Here is a 16,381-nt window from a genome sequence, read left to right as displayed (position 1 = left end):
GTATCAGCCCAAGCTGATAAAAAGTGCTCATGACCACTGCATCAACCTGAGAAACCCAAGAGATTTTTGGATCCAGGAACACTCCCAAGCTATGTACCTGATCTTTCCCGGGGAAAGGGTAACCCCATTGAGAAGAGGCAGATTCTCAAAAGGTAACCCCATTGAGAACAGGTCTCGAGTCTTCACACACACACACACACCCCTTCCCCCACCAAATCAGTACCTCTGTCTTATTTGGATTCAACTTCAGTCTGTTTTCCCTTTATTGAGTGTTAATCATAACCATAAACTTTTCACAATCTCCAGTTTAAGTGACTGTGTGACTTGCAAATATTTATTCCACTTTTGCAGTTTGATGTCTTTAGATGTGATGTGCTTTAAGAGCCAAATTACATTTGGTAATGCTGCTATCATCTTATACCAAGGAGGAATGAAAAATCAACATCATGTATATTTTTATAGGGTACAAGTACTGATCCATTTGGCTTATATAGAGGCATCGATTTCAATTCCTCTTCCTCCTCCATTATTATTGTTATCCTGCCTTCCCTTTTCAACAAAAAAACCTCAAGGTGACTTAACAGAATAAATCTGAAATGCAAATGGATCAAAGGATGGCTCCCTCCCTTATTACTCCCCCATCTCTTGCAGAGTGGCTGGTTGCTGATGGGAGGCTTCTTGAATGTATCACGCTACATTTTCAGCTAATTAGGTTCTTGCATTTTAGTAAGTTGCTGCATGATGTCCTCCATCTGGAAAATTTATAATTACTTCTCGTGGCATTTGCAAACACAGAGATCCGGAAACTAATGATGATGATAACATTCCAGACTCGGGAAATCTTTGACTTCTCTTTCACAACTGATTTGAGACTCGGCTGAAGTTCCTAATTCTGTGTATATGAATTTTGCAGGTTTTCATTCCAGAGCTGTTGAAAAAGCAATGGGAAAGACATATCAAGACCATTTGGATAATCTGGTTTACCAGACTTCAGATAGTTGGAGAACAGATTGCTGATGTAGTGGTATCAACAGAGCTTCTTCGCTCTTTTTGGGCGGGTAAACTAATAATTTTTTAAAGCAAAAATTAGATCTGTAAAACATGCTGAACTCATATTTCCCATTCCAAGTAAGAGACTGCTGTTGAAGAATGTGAATATATAATAATATACACTGAGGAAATGAAACAAAAATCTAATGATTTATGCATTTTGAGTATTGCAAATAGTACCAAGGTAATATATGAAAATGCAACCTGAAGCCATAACAATTAAAAGTGTGTTAAGAAAAGCTTATAACTTTCTTAAAAGTAAATTTATGAAGCCATTCTGCAGCATGGATGTCCATGGTCAGAAGAAACAGTGCTGGCCACATTGCTTTGCTAGTTAGTTTCTGGGCACACAAAGAGGTGCTGGATGCCCACTTCTCCTGCCTCCTCCAAGATGGAGCACATTTAGCTCAGCAAAAAAACCTGTAATTTTATTATTCAGCTGCTCAGAAAATAGGAAAGGACTTAGGGTTGCCAAATGCCCATGATTGGCCTGGAGACAGGCTCATGGCTAGGGAAGTGTGTGCTCATGTTCTTCCTTCTCCCCTGCGGTTCCTTGTATGCACTAGCAACATACTCTGTGTGTGATGTCACATGCAGGGGGCGTGGCCAGAACCCAGAAGAGCCTGTGTGGCCCTGCCGAGCTCATTTCTCAGCTGGCAACAAAGTCCGGGCTGAGTGTTTTCTTTGTTCTCAGAGTGACAGAGAGAATGAAGAAAATACCCAGCCCACAACAAAGCTGGTTGGTAATGAAGCCAGGCTGGCACTTCAGGGAGGGTAAGGGGTAAGCCAGGCTGTTCTCAAGAGGTGGGCAGCTTGGGCTCTTTGAACTATCCACCCAATTATAGCTCTTACCCTGCTTGGACAGTCCGGGAATCAGATGTCCTGTCTAGGATACAGGACAGCAGCGTATGTCTGAACATGGATGGCACCATAACTGTGCTTTCATTCACTTTCTGGAGCCATAATAATAGAGATGGTAGTGCAGACCTGCCCAGTATTGCACCTCCTTCATGCCTATGGCATTTCTCTCTGGCCACCTCTCCAAGCACTCACCCTGTTCCCAACAAAGCAGTTGCCTGGCAACAGGGACATTGTCAGGTCCCATCCCAAGCCTGTCAGCTTGCCAAATGGCAAGCACTTCAGCTAAGCCAAAGATGAGTCAAGTAAAAGGAGCCTTCTTACTTTTGCTTTCAGAAAGACACATGCAAATATTAATACATTCTTTCATTAAGGCAAAAAGCACAATGGTCAATAGCTACTAGTTATGTTGGCTATATGCTACTTCTAGGTTCAAAGATGGTAAGCCTCTGGCCGCATTCGCACATAATGCGAAAACAGAGGTAAGTGGGGCAGAGGATGGAGCTCTGTTATGTCTGAATGCATGCAACTGCAGTTTTGCAGAACCACCCATGTTATGCTGTAGAACATGTTGCCCACTCAAACTATCACACATATTATTGCTTGAACTACTAAAATATTAACCATTCTACCAAGAGGAATTAAGTCTGTAAATTACAGTGTTGAGTGACTGGAAAGATAAAGTGAAAGACAAAAGAAAGAGTGTATTCAATATATTGTTCCATGTTTAATTTCAGATCCTTCTGTTTGTCTGATTTCATGATAGCTAATCATTACCTGTAAAAAGAAAATTAAGTGCCATGTGCCTTCTTCATAGAAGGAGCTGTACATACTCTATTTAAAAGTAATGAAGTTGCCAAACAAGTGACCCTTATTCAAACATAGATGTAGGTGACAAATTGATTTTCATCTCACAACGTAAATACTTTGTTGTATGGGATTTTCCTTCAAAATGCTGTGAACATGTAAAATAAAATTGTGGTCTAAACATGTCTAACAGCAATATTGTTTCAAAATCTGATCATTTCCAAAGTTGTATTTTCGAAGTCCTTAACATTCAGATGGTGTGAGGATGTTTGGGAGATAGCTATTAATGATACATGAAGAACAAGCCTGGTTTATGTCAATAACAACAAAAATCTAACTGCTTGCTTCCCAGATAAACGAAGGCTGAGGAAATGATGGTCCAGAAAATGAAAGATAACGGTCAGTGTAACAAGTGAAACTGTCATATATTATTGTGGGCAAAACTGAAATATTAACTGTCTGCCAGTGATGCTATTTTGGTCTCCTATTAAATGGTTGTGATGAATGTATGTGATGAAATATTGCTATTGGAAAAGAAAAGGGCCAACTACTTATAACACAGTATGGATTTCTTCCCCCATTCTTCCTAATATAAATGATCTCTTTTCCTTATTTTTTAGATTTAAAAGCCTTTAATTTATAATGCTCTTCTATTATTGCTGCTTGAAAAGAAATTAATTACGCTGATAATTTTTATGACAGAAGTCAGAGAGTTATCATTTCACAGAAGAATATTGCTAAGTTGATATAACCTTATTTGCATAACCATGTTGATCTGATTTCCATTAGTAGCAGTTTTTTTGTTACTTTTTTGTGCAGTGCTCTTCAAAGTACCAAGTATTTCGAAGATGAAATTCCCATGTAAAATACTTTGAGTTAATCCAGCCAACGTTAAGAAAGTTGAAGTTTAATAGATATTTAAGGATCGCACTGAAATCAGTGGGGCATAGATGTGCTTAACTTTACTATATTGGTGGGCCACTGTGTGAAACAGGATGCTTGATTGATCCAGCAGGGCTGTTCTTATGTTCTTTACGAATTTGATTTTGTCCCCCTATGTTGGCTTTTATGGAAATTGGCTCTTTTCATGGTTAGGTCTCTTTCCCCCCTGACTGCAACTAAAAATAGAATAATGCAAGAATCATTGGAAAATAACATGCAGTGGAAAATACTACACTGAGATTATGGGTGGATTATATATTGTTACATGAATACTTCAAATCAGATCAACTACATTTGACATACTGTATAGAGAACTAGGCTAGCCAGAGCTTAAAAGCCTGACTATGAAGTTGATACGGTGGGATTGTGATGAGATAATACCTTCTGTTTGCCTCTAGTTTTATGTTATTAATATAATCACTTTTAGAAAGGTAACATAAACGTTAAAAACATGGCTGTGTTTCACATAAATTGTGTAATTACATATTATATATATATATATATATGGAGAGAGAGAGAGAGAGAGAGAGAGAGAGAGATACAGATATAGATATAGATATAGATATAGATATAGGAACGATATATAATTTCCCTAGACTAACCAAGAGAACACCAAAAGCCCTAATTAATAATACCTTATTGGTTACATAGTCCTCACTTTATAAAAATGATCTATCAACATTGATATTTAGTGCAAAAAAGTGCCATACAACAGTGCTACATAACTCATTAAAAATAACTTCATTCTGTTCCCATTGAGGTGAACTTGCCTGGAAGTAACAAGTTGGCAATTTGCATCCGATGAATCTGGTGTGCGTGCGCGCGGGCGCACACACACACACACACACACACACTCAAGCTTCTAAGGAATTTGTAAAAGCAGTAAGAAGGTGGAACAAATTATGGGCTTAAATAATAAGTAGGCATAGTAAATGAGGCAAATGCTTTTAATCATTCAGAATAGACAGTGTGGCTGTCAATGCTTGATAAGACCAGAATAAACTGGACTCCAGATACTATGGACACTGGATCTGAAGCCCTGAAGCCATTCATGAGACAGCTTAGTATTAAATTAAATTCTTGTCTTCTGGATAGATAGAATTGAATTATGAGGTACAATTAGCAGCAGATCTGAAGGATATTGGTTCAATAAAGTTATGAATGAAGGCTGCTGTGGTTAAGTTGGTAATTAGCTATGGAGAGATGTGAACAGTTAGTAGAAATATCAGGTCTTGAAAGATCCTATTTATTCACTATCTTTGTGAGCCCAGCTATTTTGGCATCTAAAAGCGAGCACCAACTGCTGCCTCGTCCAGGCCCTGCTCTCTCCATCAGGGTGAACCTTGCCCACCTGCAGAGTTTTAGCAACCATTTTCAATTTTGATACTAAGCTTAGTGGATTACCTTGTATTCCTTTTGAGACTGTTAAATTAGGAGCCTCAATGCACTCCTACCAGACTCTCACTGGTCAAAGGCTCATATATAGATTCTAAAGTCCACTGCTCACATAACTAATATTACATGCACCTAAGAACGTTTCAAAAATGCAAGAAGGGGAGGGTGATTTCCGCCAATCCATCCTTCTTTTTTCAGATATCAATGCCCCCGTCATTTGTCCTTGATGGTCCCCAACCTTCAGGGACATATTTTTGGGAGACATTGAGAGAGCAGCAGACAGAAGGGAGATTGTCAAAAAATTTCCCCTTCCCCTCTGCAAAATGTTCTTAGACACACATGAGATTAGGCCATATGTAAGCCATGGTCTTCAGAATCTGTTTCAGAGGCAAATAATGGTACCAGGTAAAGGAGATCTCTGTAGCGCTCTGCAGATATTAAAAAAGGAGAAACACTATACTCCTGTACCTTAACAAACAGAAAAAATCTGATCTGAAATAAAACTAGAAGACTGTAAAAGCTCAGGAGTAGCTACAATGTAATTCTTAGTAATGTGTATATATAAAAGAGAGAGAAATAATATATGCATATTAAGATTCTGATAAGAATTGTTAATACTTGATCCACATAAATAAATGGGCACAAACTTATCCTTCTAGCCCAGAAAGGGTTTCATAGTGTATATTTGTGGTCTACTTCCAGACATTTTGTCTATAACATATTAAATCTTTATTATAAAAGTTAAATAAATCATGGAACTACTTCTCAATATATAGTGGGCTTACCCATCAAAAGCCTGGCGTTCAAGCTCATTACAGAGGGCCTGCAAGTTGGTCTGACCAGTTGTTTTTTATCCTCTTTTGTGCTACGAAGTCCTTTCAGCTGATTTTTATATAGTCAGTTGTAACATGGCCTACCTCGAGCACATTATGTGTGGCTGGGTTAGAAGGGTAGATTTGTGCCCTTTTACTTATCCTATAAGGAATCATGTATGGTAACTATGGATGTGCAAATTGATTTGGGTACAATCGTTTTGTACTCAAATCTAGCTGATTTGGGTGATTTGGAGACAAAACAAATCACCCCTGTGGTCCATTGGCTAGATTCAGGTACAAATCGAATCACGCCTGATTCAATTTGAATTGATTTGAGATTTGGATCCCTCCTATTAATTCCCCCAGATTCCCAGCTTTCATTTTTTTAAAAAGCTAAGCTCTAGCCCTTGTAGAAGTGGAGTTATGGAGCAAAATGTGTGGTCACTATTTTTCAAGTGTTTGGATTCTTTGGTGTATAACAACTTTCCTTTAATGAATCCCTATGAGGATTCATTACACACTTTCATTTCCTCTATTCATTTTGACTGTCTTTTCGACAGTGCCACCTGTCAACTGCCATATGCCAACTACACCCCACTCCCACCAGCAAAGCAGTGGGGTACTACTCATTTTATGTTCTAGGTCCCCCCCCCACCAAGTGTTTAGGCTCTTTGGTGTCTATAACATTTCCTCATAATGAATCCCTATGAGGATTCATTACACATCAAAGAGTCTAAACATCTCAAAAATTCATAAAATATAAATTGAGTACCCAGTGGCTTGTGGGTTGCGGGGCTGGAACATGGGATGCCACTAATTCCCCACCCCCACCTGCAAAGCAGTGGGGTCAAAATGAACAGAAGAAATGAAGCTGTGTAATGAAGACACCGAAGAATCTAAACACTTCAAAAATACCTTAAAAATAAACTGAGTACCCTAGTGTGTGGGTGTGTGGGTGTGTAATTGGCACATGGCAGTTGACAGTTGGCACTGTCCAGTGACAGTCAAAATGAACAGAAGAAATGAAGGTGTGCAATGAATCCTCATAGGGATTCATTATGAGGAAACATTATTATACACCAAAGAATCCAAACACTTGAAAAATAATGACTGCACATTTTGCTCCATAACTCCACTTCTACAAGGGCTAGAGTAGAGCTTAGCTTTTTAAAAAAAATAATAATAATAAAGCTGGGAATCCGTGTTAGGGTTAGAATATGGCAACTTCAAATCCCCATTGTTTCCTGTAGTGTAAATGTTCAAAATCAGTAAAAACCTTTTTTAAAAGTTCATTAAAAATCAATCAAGTGTCACACTGACTTGAAATTTGGGTGATAGGTGGCACCCATGGGGACCTACCCACCACTCAAATTTGGTGCCCCCTAGGACCTTGTTAAGTGGTCTGAATCAGTCCAAATCCATATCAAAGCAAAGCAAATACAAATTGAATCTGGAGTGATTTGGAGGGGGTAGATTTGGATATAAAACAAATCAGGGGTGATTTGTTTGGGGCACAAATCGAATCAAAAAATCAATTTGTACACATCCCTAATAGTAACAAAGCAAGGGATATTATCAATTATAAAAGATTAGGCTATTTTTTTTAAAAAAAAATGGAGTTGCATGTCCTCCTGTGAATCCTAAGTGGGAAAGTTCACTGAGGAAGACCATTGGTCAAAATGTGTCATGACTTGACATAGTCAAGACTTATTTGAGGACTTTTTATACTGAGGACAGTCATGAGAGTTATTGTTTTCTACTAGCCATTGAAAGCTTATACACTATTAAGACTTTTAGGATATTTATTGTTGTATGTATTAACAAGCTTTTATGAAAACTTCTATGTATTATAAAGCTTTTGTTGGTAATTTTCAAGTATTACATGGATCAGGTGTGATCAGTTCTGACCAGAATTTTAACTTGCATATGCTATATTTCTATTTTTTTAATATACATATTACTAAGAATTCTATTGTAGCTACTCCTGATCTTCTACACTGTACTCATGCACCTACCTGCTGTCCACACTCACAGCACTTATCTGAGTAGGCAGGTGCTATAACTGTTGATCGATTCAGATTCTTTCCATGAGCGGAAAGCTCAGTGTATACAATAGGAGACAGGGGCTTCTGAGCATGTTGGCACAAGGGCAGAGCTCTCAGGATGCTGCGTGTGAGTACAATATCACTACTTTAAAAAACACACATCTGAATAGGACTTCACATGTTTTTGCAAATTTATTTATCCTCATCTACTCGCTAAAGGGAAAAATAGTTTTGGACAGATAATACACCAACCATTGCACAGAAAGTTCCTTACAGTAAGTTGGATTCTAAGGAGCACAAGCAGAAGGATGCTCATGTAAGCAAGCTTTCCCACCCATCTTTAGCACAACTACTCCCTGCACCTCTCGTGCACCTCCCCCATACCTCCCAAAATAATCTCCTGTGAGATGGGAGCTATTCCAGAACAAGAAGTATGGTGTTCAGACAGTGCAGGGGGAAAGAAGGATTGGCAAAAATTGTTCCCCTCCTTAATCACACTTAACCTTTTTTTATTTGAATACATCTAGCATTTGATGTTTGAAATATTTAAAAGAAGCATGATACATGGCTGAGGAAGTTGGGAAAAAGTCAGCCCAATTCCCACTGGCAATGTATTCTGGGTTGCGGCTGACCATCACTGGTGCCAACAAATGATAAAAGCAGCACTCCAGCAGATCAACTGTCCACACCAGGGCTGCAAGTGTATCCACAGAGCTCTTCATGAACAAGGACTTCCTTGTTTACTTCAGTATCATTAGACACTTCTACAAGTCTGTGCTTTGGGCACCACAAATACCTGCAGAACTTTGGATGCATGAATTTAGTTGATATAACTAGATGTTTTCAAACACAAACATGTAATGCACAATATTCCTTAATGCAAACATATATTAAGAAGGAAAAATAAAACATAAGTAGGCCTAATTTGCTATACATAAAATACCAACTAACTGGAATAAACATTCAAAAATAGCACATTTATGAACCATAAACATTTCATTCTAGGGATATGCGTTTGTTTTCTAAACAAGGACACATAGCATGAATTGGCATTAATGGAGTTGCCAATAATTTTGTGTGTGTGTGTGTGTGTGTGTGTGTGTGTGTGTGTGTAGTAAAGTCTTACTTTTATTTACTTGGTGTGTCAGTAACAGCAGAAGTCGAAATGTAGGGCTGCCATTTTTCAGAGCAAGGTCTTTTTTCCTTTTTACCCACACTGCCCTAGGATGACACTGATCTCAAAGGAAATTATGGGTATTCAAGATAGCCAAGAGGCAGTTCTGCACCGCAGCAATAACAACAAACATGGAAATGTACAACTTCCTAATATTTTTTAAAAAAAAAACAGAAAGGGAATGGGATTCTGAAAATGAATCATAGCCCTCTGAATTGGTCCAAAACAAATGGGCACAAAAATGACCAGCAATTGCGGCTCTGCAAATGAATATGGTTCTGAAATGAAAAATGTATGCCTCTGTTCAATCCAGTCATACGCAACCACAGCTGAGTATCAGTCACAAAAAGAAGCTGACACATAGCCTACTTATGTAGAGATGTTCAAAAGAAAAACTAAGAGATTTTTCTTTTTAAAAATCAGGTTGAAGATTATATGGCAGAGTACATTGTAAATGCAGGAGAGGGCAGCAACGGCAGGAGAAGGGGCAAGCCCTCACCCCTTGCCTGTGGACTTCTCGGAGGCATCTGGTGGGCCACTGTGTGAAACAGGATGCTGGACTAGATAGGCCTTGAGTCTGCTCCAGCAGGGCTGTTCTTATGTTCGTAATAATTGTAGGTACATTGAGAATATTAGAAATGTAAGATGTTTGATTCAATCTCTTTCAAATATCACAACAAAACATGTGAAGTAACTGTGAAGAGTGTCGGGAAAATGAATGATATGTAGGTAGCTGCAAGATTCAAAGAGAATATTAGAATCAACACTGATTTAGATTCTCTCAGAAACTTCTCCTTCATCACCTTACTCATTTCCTTTTTTTGCGTTTTAATACATTTGTTCTCATTACCACTTTTCTACTTTTTGGCTAACCTTTGCAATACCCAACAACATTTCCATCGTAATTCCTACCCAGCAGCTGTACTCTACTGTTGCTCACTCACTGAATGTTGGTTTTTTGCATTTTGCACAGAACAGCTGCACCAACAAAAATGTAATTATGTTTGCCTTCTGATTTGCACAGCTTTGGGGCGGGGGGGGGGATCAATCATGTAATTTATTTATTTATTTATTTATTTTAACCTTCAAAATTTATACTGTGAATTGAGCAATTTAAATTGGGGGAAAATATGAGAGGGGGAAAGCTCGGTGGGGGCTGGAATCCAGGTAAAATGGAAAGTGGGTGTATTAAAAGAATGAGAATTAAAAACCTGATCTGGTCAACCATTCAAGGCTGTTCTCATGTCTCAGGTTTTTGTAGTTTAAAGACTTCCTTTAGTAAATCTCTTTTTAAAAATGAAAAATTTAAAAGCCTCTTGAAACTGGAATGTTTTAAAAAACAAAAATGAATGATGCTTGGATTTCCAAAAGAAAATGTCAATTTAGGATACAAGACAATTCTGGTTGTATTAAGTAAATATCATAATGCATAATGATCTTGGCCACAATCAGGAACTTTCATAATCAGACTACAATAATGTGAGGATGTGTTTCTGCACATTCCTAATTCATTTCAATAGCACATGGAAGGTCCTACTGTGCTGTATCTTAAATTTAAAAGAAAAAGAAAAAGTAGCATAACATGAAAAGTTCCCCAAGCAGAAATAGACTAACTTGCTGAATTTTCCTCCAAAATATGTAATTTACACACACACCCCATTTTTGGTGGCATCAGTGTGCACTGGACTGTGTAATGAAAACGTATATCCCATAAAAACTCTGCATGGTTAATAAAAAGAGAGGCATTCGAATTACAAAAGCATTTTCTAAAGTATATCGTTACTTTAATTGCTTCTGATGGCATATTTAGGGTGGGGGATAAAAACAGTGCCCTGGGCTCAAAGAGGTAGCTTGCATCAAAGGAAAACCCTCTTCTGGGAAATGGAGAGCAATATATTCATATAACCTGCAGATAGCTGCAGCCCTTTAGAGACCAAAATACAAGAACTCTTCTCAGATCAGTGAGAAGAGATTGCGGGCTTTCTGCAGGGAAGGAGGGTTAAGCTTATCTTTGCTGCAAACAATAACGTTTCCTTCCCTGGGCAGGCAGATTGCCTGCCCAGACAAGCAGCAGCTTCCCCTGCAGTTTGCCTGGCAGCTCCGGGGTTGGGGTGCCAGGATGTGCCAATGTGCATCACCCCACCCCCAGCAGTCCGAATAATGCACCGTGTGAGTGAACGGTGCATTACTGGGACCTCCTCCCACCCCTGAGTGTGCTAGCCATGGCTGCAAGCAGCTGTGGCTGACACACGATCAAAAAAATGAGGTTAAGGGAGTGCTTGTTCTCTTAACCTCGTTAACCAGGTGGCTTCTTTGGCGAGTTTTCCGCCATGTAGCCACCAGGATCAGGTGTGATCCCAGTTGTTCACACAAGCTTTCAAGACCGGGCTGAGCTCCCTTAGCCTGGTTTTGCATGCTCGTGTGAATAGCCTAACAGAATTGTGTTAAAGCTTTCCTTAGGATATGACAGCAAGAAAATAGCATACTGTAGTTCTTCCAGATTATTTTATAAACTAGGCACAAGACCAATGGGAGTTTTCCTCTCTGTTCACGTAACATGCATGGTGGGGCTCAACAGATTGGGACCATGGCAGGGGCAAAAGTTGAACTCCTGCTCCCCTCCTCTCATCATGGTGCTGATATGGATCAACCCCCTTCCCCTGTGCGTGCGCGCACACACACACACACACACAAAGTTTTACAAACAAAATATAAGCATTCAGTGTCGGACCTGGAGGAAATCCTATCCTAGGAGGAGGAAGAGAAGGAGGAGCCTGCCCCAGCCTGAATTTCCAAACCCACAAACAGCCCATCGAATACCTCAGACCCAGAGCTGGTCACTCCCTCAGAGGAGACCTGGAGCACTGGGAACCTGGTGCCCGCAGCAAAGTTATTGTGCCGTCCTTAGAACCACCTCCATTAGAACTCCAGCAGGCAGAGCACTCATCTGGGTGCTAAGGGCCTCCCTTGAAGGACAGGGAGGACAGCTCAGGTGCTTCCTGTAGAGCAGGTCTAACCTGAATATCCAGGAAGGAACAGGGATCTTGGTGGCTATATAAGATCTTCAGTTGGCAAGAGCCTTTTGCTGGTTCAACAGCCTCTTTTGGAGCTCATGTATCCTGTCTTCTGATCTGGGTATGGACATGGACCTGCATAGGTCATGCCAAAAGTTATATTTAGTTTGACCATATAGGGGATATAGGAACTGCAAGCGGCTTACTTTCCAAATATTTCCTGTACACTCTGGTGGTGAAGAAGTGAGGAGAGCTCTTGTACTCTATAAATGGGCTCAGAATCTTGGATAACACTGGCATCACACGCTGGATTTTCTTTTCTTCATTTCCATGCTAGCCAGAAAACTGAATTCAAATACCAGCACTGATTACTACTATATAAGAAGGACTGGGTTTTACTCCCCCGCACCATTCCTTTCCAACTTGTGTCTAGGAATAGATTTCAATAGCAAAACAAAAGTCCTTCTACAATAAATAATTCATTTACTTATTGCTCAATACGTTCTTGAATAGCAAAATAATAGCCTTGTGGGTCAGCAAGAGCCGGGGCTGTCCTTAGAGAGGCCCCCTTCGAGTTAATTATTAATTATTATTTTATTATTATTATTATTAATTATTATTATTATTATTATTAATTCAATTTCTATACTGCCCTTCCATAAAGGGAGGTTTACACAGAAAAATAATAAATAAATAAGATGGATCTCTGTCCCCCAAGGGCTCACAATCTAAAAAGAAATATAAGATATAATTCTAATGGGAGTTAAAAGAGTGGGGCCTGGGGAGGTCACCCTGCTTGCCATGCCCTAAAGACAGCCCTGGCAAGAGCGTTAAGCTTCAAATCCAGCCAACACAACTGGGTAATTTAAACTGAGGAAGAGTCAAAATCTATAGTTGTTGCAGAGTGATTCCTTGATTTATAAGGAATTAAACAAGAGGCTTAAATTTAATTGCAGAAACATCTTTATTATTTATTATTTATTAACACTAGCTAACAAGGTAACAGAGGGATAACAGAGGGAGACCAAAACTAACTGAACTGATAAAACAACCAATCAACAGAACTGAAGACTGACTCCACCCCAAGAAACCAACATAGATACATAAACATAGAGGTAAGGATGCTGCAGGCAAGAAGAGAGAGAAAGGCTGCATTTGCACGTAACGCAGAACCGCAGTTGAAGGGCTAGAGGTTCTGTGAGCATTTATGTACAAATGTGAGCAATTGGAGTTTGGCTTGGCAACGAATCTGAGGTTTCAGATTTAGAACTCCAATCTGATAGGGATGTGCACAAAGCATTTCGTGCACATCCGGGGCAGTGGAGAGTGGGCACTTTAAAAGGAGGAAGACAGGTGCTCCATGTTGCTGACCACTCAAGATCACGTTCACACATGCTCAGATGCCATTTCTTCCTGGGAACAGGGAACTTCCTGTTCCTAAGCAAATAAGCTGGCAAACAGAGAGCCCAGCTGCTTCATACGAGCAGCACTGCTCTGGGGCAGCAGGGGGCAGCAGAGCTGCAGTGAAGGGCTAGGTAAGACCTGCCTTCCTCCTCTTAAACAACCTGCTTGCCCCTAGCTGAAATGATTTGGCTGCGGCAGCTTGAAGCTTTTCAGCACCTGGAAAGAGAAGTACCAAAATGCTTTGAGCACATCCCTACAATCAGAACACTAAGGTTGTAGTGTGTTTCATCACCACAACCCGAGGTTGGACACAGCCAGTGGTATGTCCTAATGCAGAACCTCAGGCTGTGTCCCCTTCAACTGGAATTGAGGGAGGAAGCTCCTCCCTCAAATCTAGCCTTGATTGTCTGTCTGTACAGGCTGTCCTTCAGTCAAGAAGGAAGCCTGCACAGCCAGTTCCCTCTACTCTGCAGTCTCGCTGCCTGAAGAAAGGACTCTCTCTGTTACATCCAAATTCGGACCGAAGAACAGAACTGCAGGTTCTTTAGATGCACAGTTCCACATTATGTGTGAAACAAAAGCATGGTAAACACACACGCACAGAGACAATCAAAACAGACAGGAATGTGCAACAGAGATAAATACATTGAATTCTAATAGGAGAACATCAATTGATTTGTGAATACAAGTGGCCACCTTGTATACAAATGGACATACATACGCCTACTTACATAGGTGACCATACATACAAATGGTCTCCTACTTTCCTAAGAAAGTAAGAGGGAAAGCTAATGTGTACAAAAGCTGGCTTTGATAAGCTGCACCAAGCCTAATGGAACCTTGCTTATTCATGGGAAAATTACACAGCAATTAGAAATAAACAGCAAACTAGTTTAGTTTAAGTTGCTATTCATGCAGGAGCTTCTGTCTCCAAATGCGGCTAAGCTAACTAATTACTCAGCCAACCTGAGTAATTTAATTTCTCCTGAAAAGAGCGATTCAATTTGAAAACATGTAGATATTTGGGGCTTGGTGCAGCTTACTATATTCAGCTTTCGTACACACTATTTTTTAAAACTCATTTTCTTGAGTGTTCTGGCGCAGCCCTCTTTTGTGTCTGCATCTGAGTTTTTTGTTCATCGTAATTGCCACACCTGTTGTTTGTCTACACCAAGAGCCAAATTACATATTATGCTAAGCCCATCATTAAGCCACTTTGTGGGGGATGCACTGCAGAGGGCAAGTGCAGAAGCCAGACAATGTTTCTTCCCATATTCTAGAACCCAGGCTGACAAGGATGCTGCAATGCAGGGAGACACTATCCTGTGTCCAGTGCTAGGCTCTGTAGACAAAGGTTGTGTGCAGGAAGAGCAAGGAGTGCATGAGCATGTGGGGGCATCATCAGCTGTCAGCTTACTCCTGGAGTTCCTCCTCTACGCAGGTTCAGGCTGAACATGACGATCCTCATTCATGACAACATGTAACATCTTTTGTCAGAATTTGGGTTGAAGTTGGAAATAGGTTATCATCCAGATGTTAACCTATGTCGACTTCCAGATGTTAACCTCTGTCGACTTCCATGGAGAAAGCAAATCCATGAACACATCATTTGCACGTGCAGAGCTGATTTTGGGGGGCAGGGAGTAAATGGGGAAGGCTGTATATTTTGCTCTGCATACACATTAGGGCACCCTTACCTTTAAGATATTCCTTATACAGCAGAGCCATTAGCACAGATTGGCCTTTTAATATTATATTTAATATTAATTGTTTTAATATTTTAATATCACTCCCAATTATGTTCATGTTTAATATCCATAGATTTAACTTTAAGATGGGACTTCATTAATCATACTGTTTGATCTATATGACTACATGACTTATTGTCATATAGCTAGCTAGTCATATAGTAGGGCAGAGTGTTGTTCTGACGTATGCATCAGAACAAAGTGTCCTCTGCCAGGCATTGTCAGAGGAGTTCCGTAATGGAAGCAGGAGACCTCCAACATTCAGAACTGTTGAGAGCCTCCTTGCTGTCATTGCAGAACTGTCCTTTTCCTTCCTCCGGTCCAGTGCTGCACAGCAAGCCTCATGAACAGTTAGTTTCCCAGCTGCTTAAGAGGACGGAGCTCTTGCTACACCTTCATAAACCTGCATGGTAAACACAAATCAAATTGATACTCTTCCCAGGTATTCTTTCCCTTCGAAATATAAGACAGTCACCACTTTTTAAAAAGTGCTTCTTTACCCAGTTAGTGGGTTTATGGTTGGTTCTCATGACCATTCCTTGTGTGGTGGCAGCAACTTATGCAGCTGACTTCCAGCTGTTGGTGTAATATACAATACAAAAAAAAAAGTGTGAAGACTGGCAGCTTGTAAGAACTCTTTGTACATTGTCTTTCAGCATACAAAACTCTTTGGTAATCTTGTTGAGTCCTTTCAACAGTATGCCAGCTTAAGATGCACAGAGTTGTTCTTCTACTATTACTATTACTACTACTACTACTACTACTATTTATTATTATTAGTGCAGTACCAAAAGAAATAATAATTGGTGCAGTACCAAAAGATCTTAAACACCATCTCAACACCTTGGCATCAATAAAATTTCAACACATCAACTACAGAAGGCCACACTACTCAGGACAGCATGACTACTACGACAATATCTTTAATGTTTCTTTAGTAATCCTAGACCCTTCGAAAGGGCCCAATAATTAAAGTACCAAATACAGTCAATAACATCTGGTAGACTGTGTGTAAATAGAATAATAATGATAATGATAATAATACCATCAACCCACATATGACAACCTACTCATATGGCACTGGAGGCAAGAAGTTGGTTGCCATGGCAATGGTGTTGCGAGAATCCAC

General features: G+C 39.8%; 1 protein-coding gene and 1 long non-coding RNA gene across 11 annotated transcripts in view; one reads left to right on the top strand and one right to left on the bottom strand.

Annotated features, from left to right (window-relative positions):
• Window positions 1-312: 312 nt before the first annotated feature.
• LOC128327528 (uncharacterized) lies at window positions 313-2,093 on the bottom strand. The gene is made up of 2 exons (XR_008308657.1): window positions 1,903-2,093; window positions 313-928 (listed from the first exon to the last, which is right to left on the bottom strand). It is a non-coding gene; the product is annotated as an uncharacterized LOC128327528 (long non-coding RNA).
• The window catches only part of AMIGO2 (adhesion molecule with Ig like domain 2), a 101,283-nt gene continuing 86,656 nt past the window's right edge, over window positions 1,755-16,381 (top strand). For 4 of the 10 annotated variants that reach the window (XR_008308656.1, XM_053256402.1, XM_053256408.1 and 1 more), the window contains exon 1: window positions 15,528-15,662. The gene's annotated coding sequence lies outside the window, so the exon portion shown is untranslated. Of the gene's footprint in view, window positions 1,825-2,371; window positions 2,391-3,067; window positions 3,115-15,527; window positions 15,695-16,381 lie in introns of those variants that run through there. The other 6 variants (XM_053256414.1, XM_053256405.1, XM_053256410.1 and 3 more) reach the window with 3 other exon arrangements.

The sequence above is a fragment of the Hemicordylus capensis genome, chromosome 5 (genome assembly GCF_027244095.1).
Source record: "Hemicordylus capensis ecotype Gifberg chromosome 5, rHemCap1.1.pri, whole genome shotgun sequence".
Taxonomy (NCBI): Eukaryota; Metazoa; Chordata; class Lepidosauria; order Squamata; family Cordylidae; genus Hemicordylus; species Hemicordylus capensis.
Note: the sequence above shows the minus strand (reverse complement) of the source record. Positions and strands in the feature narration are given on the sequence as shown.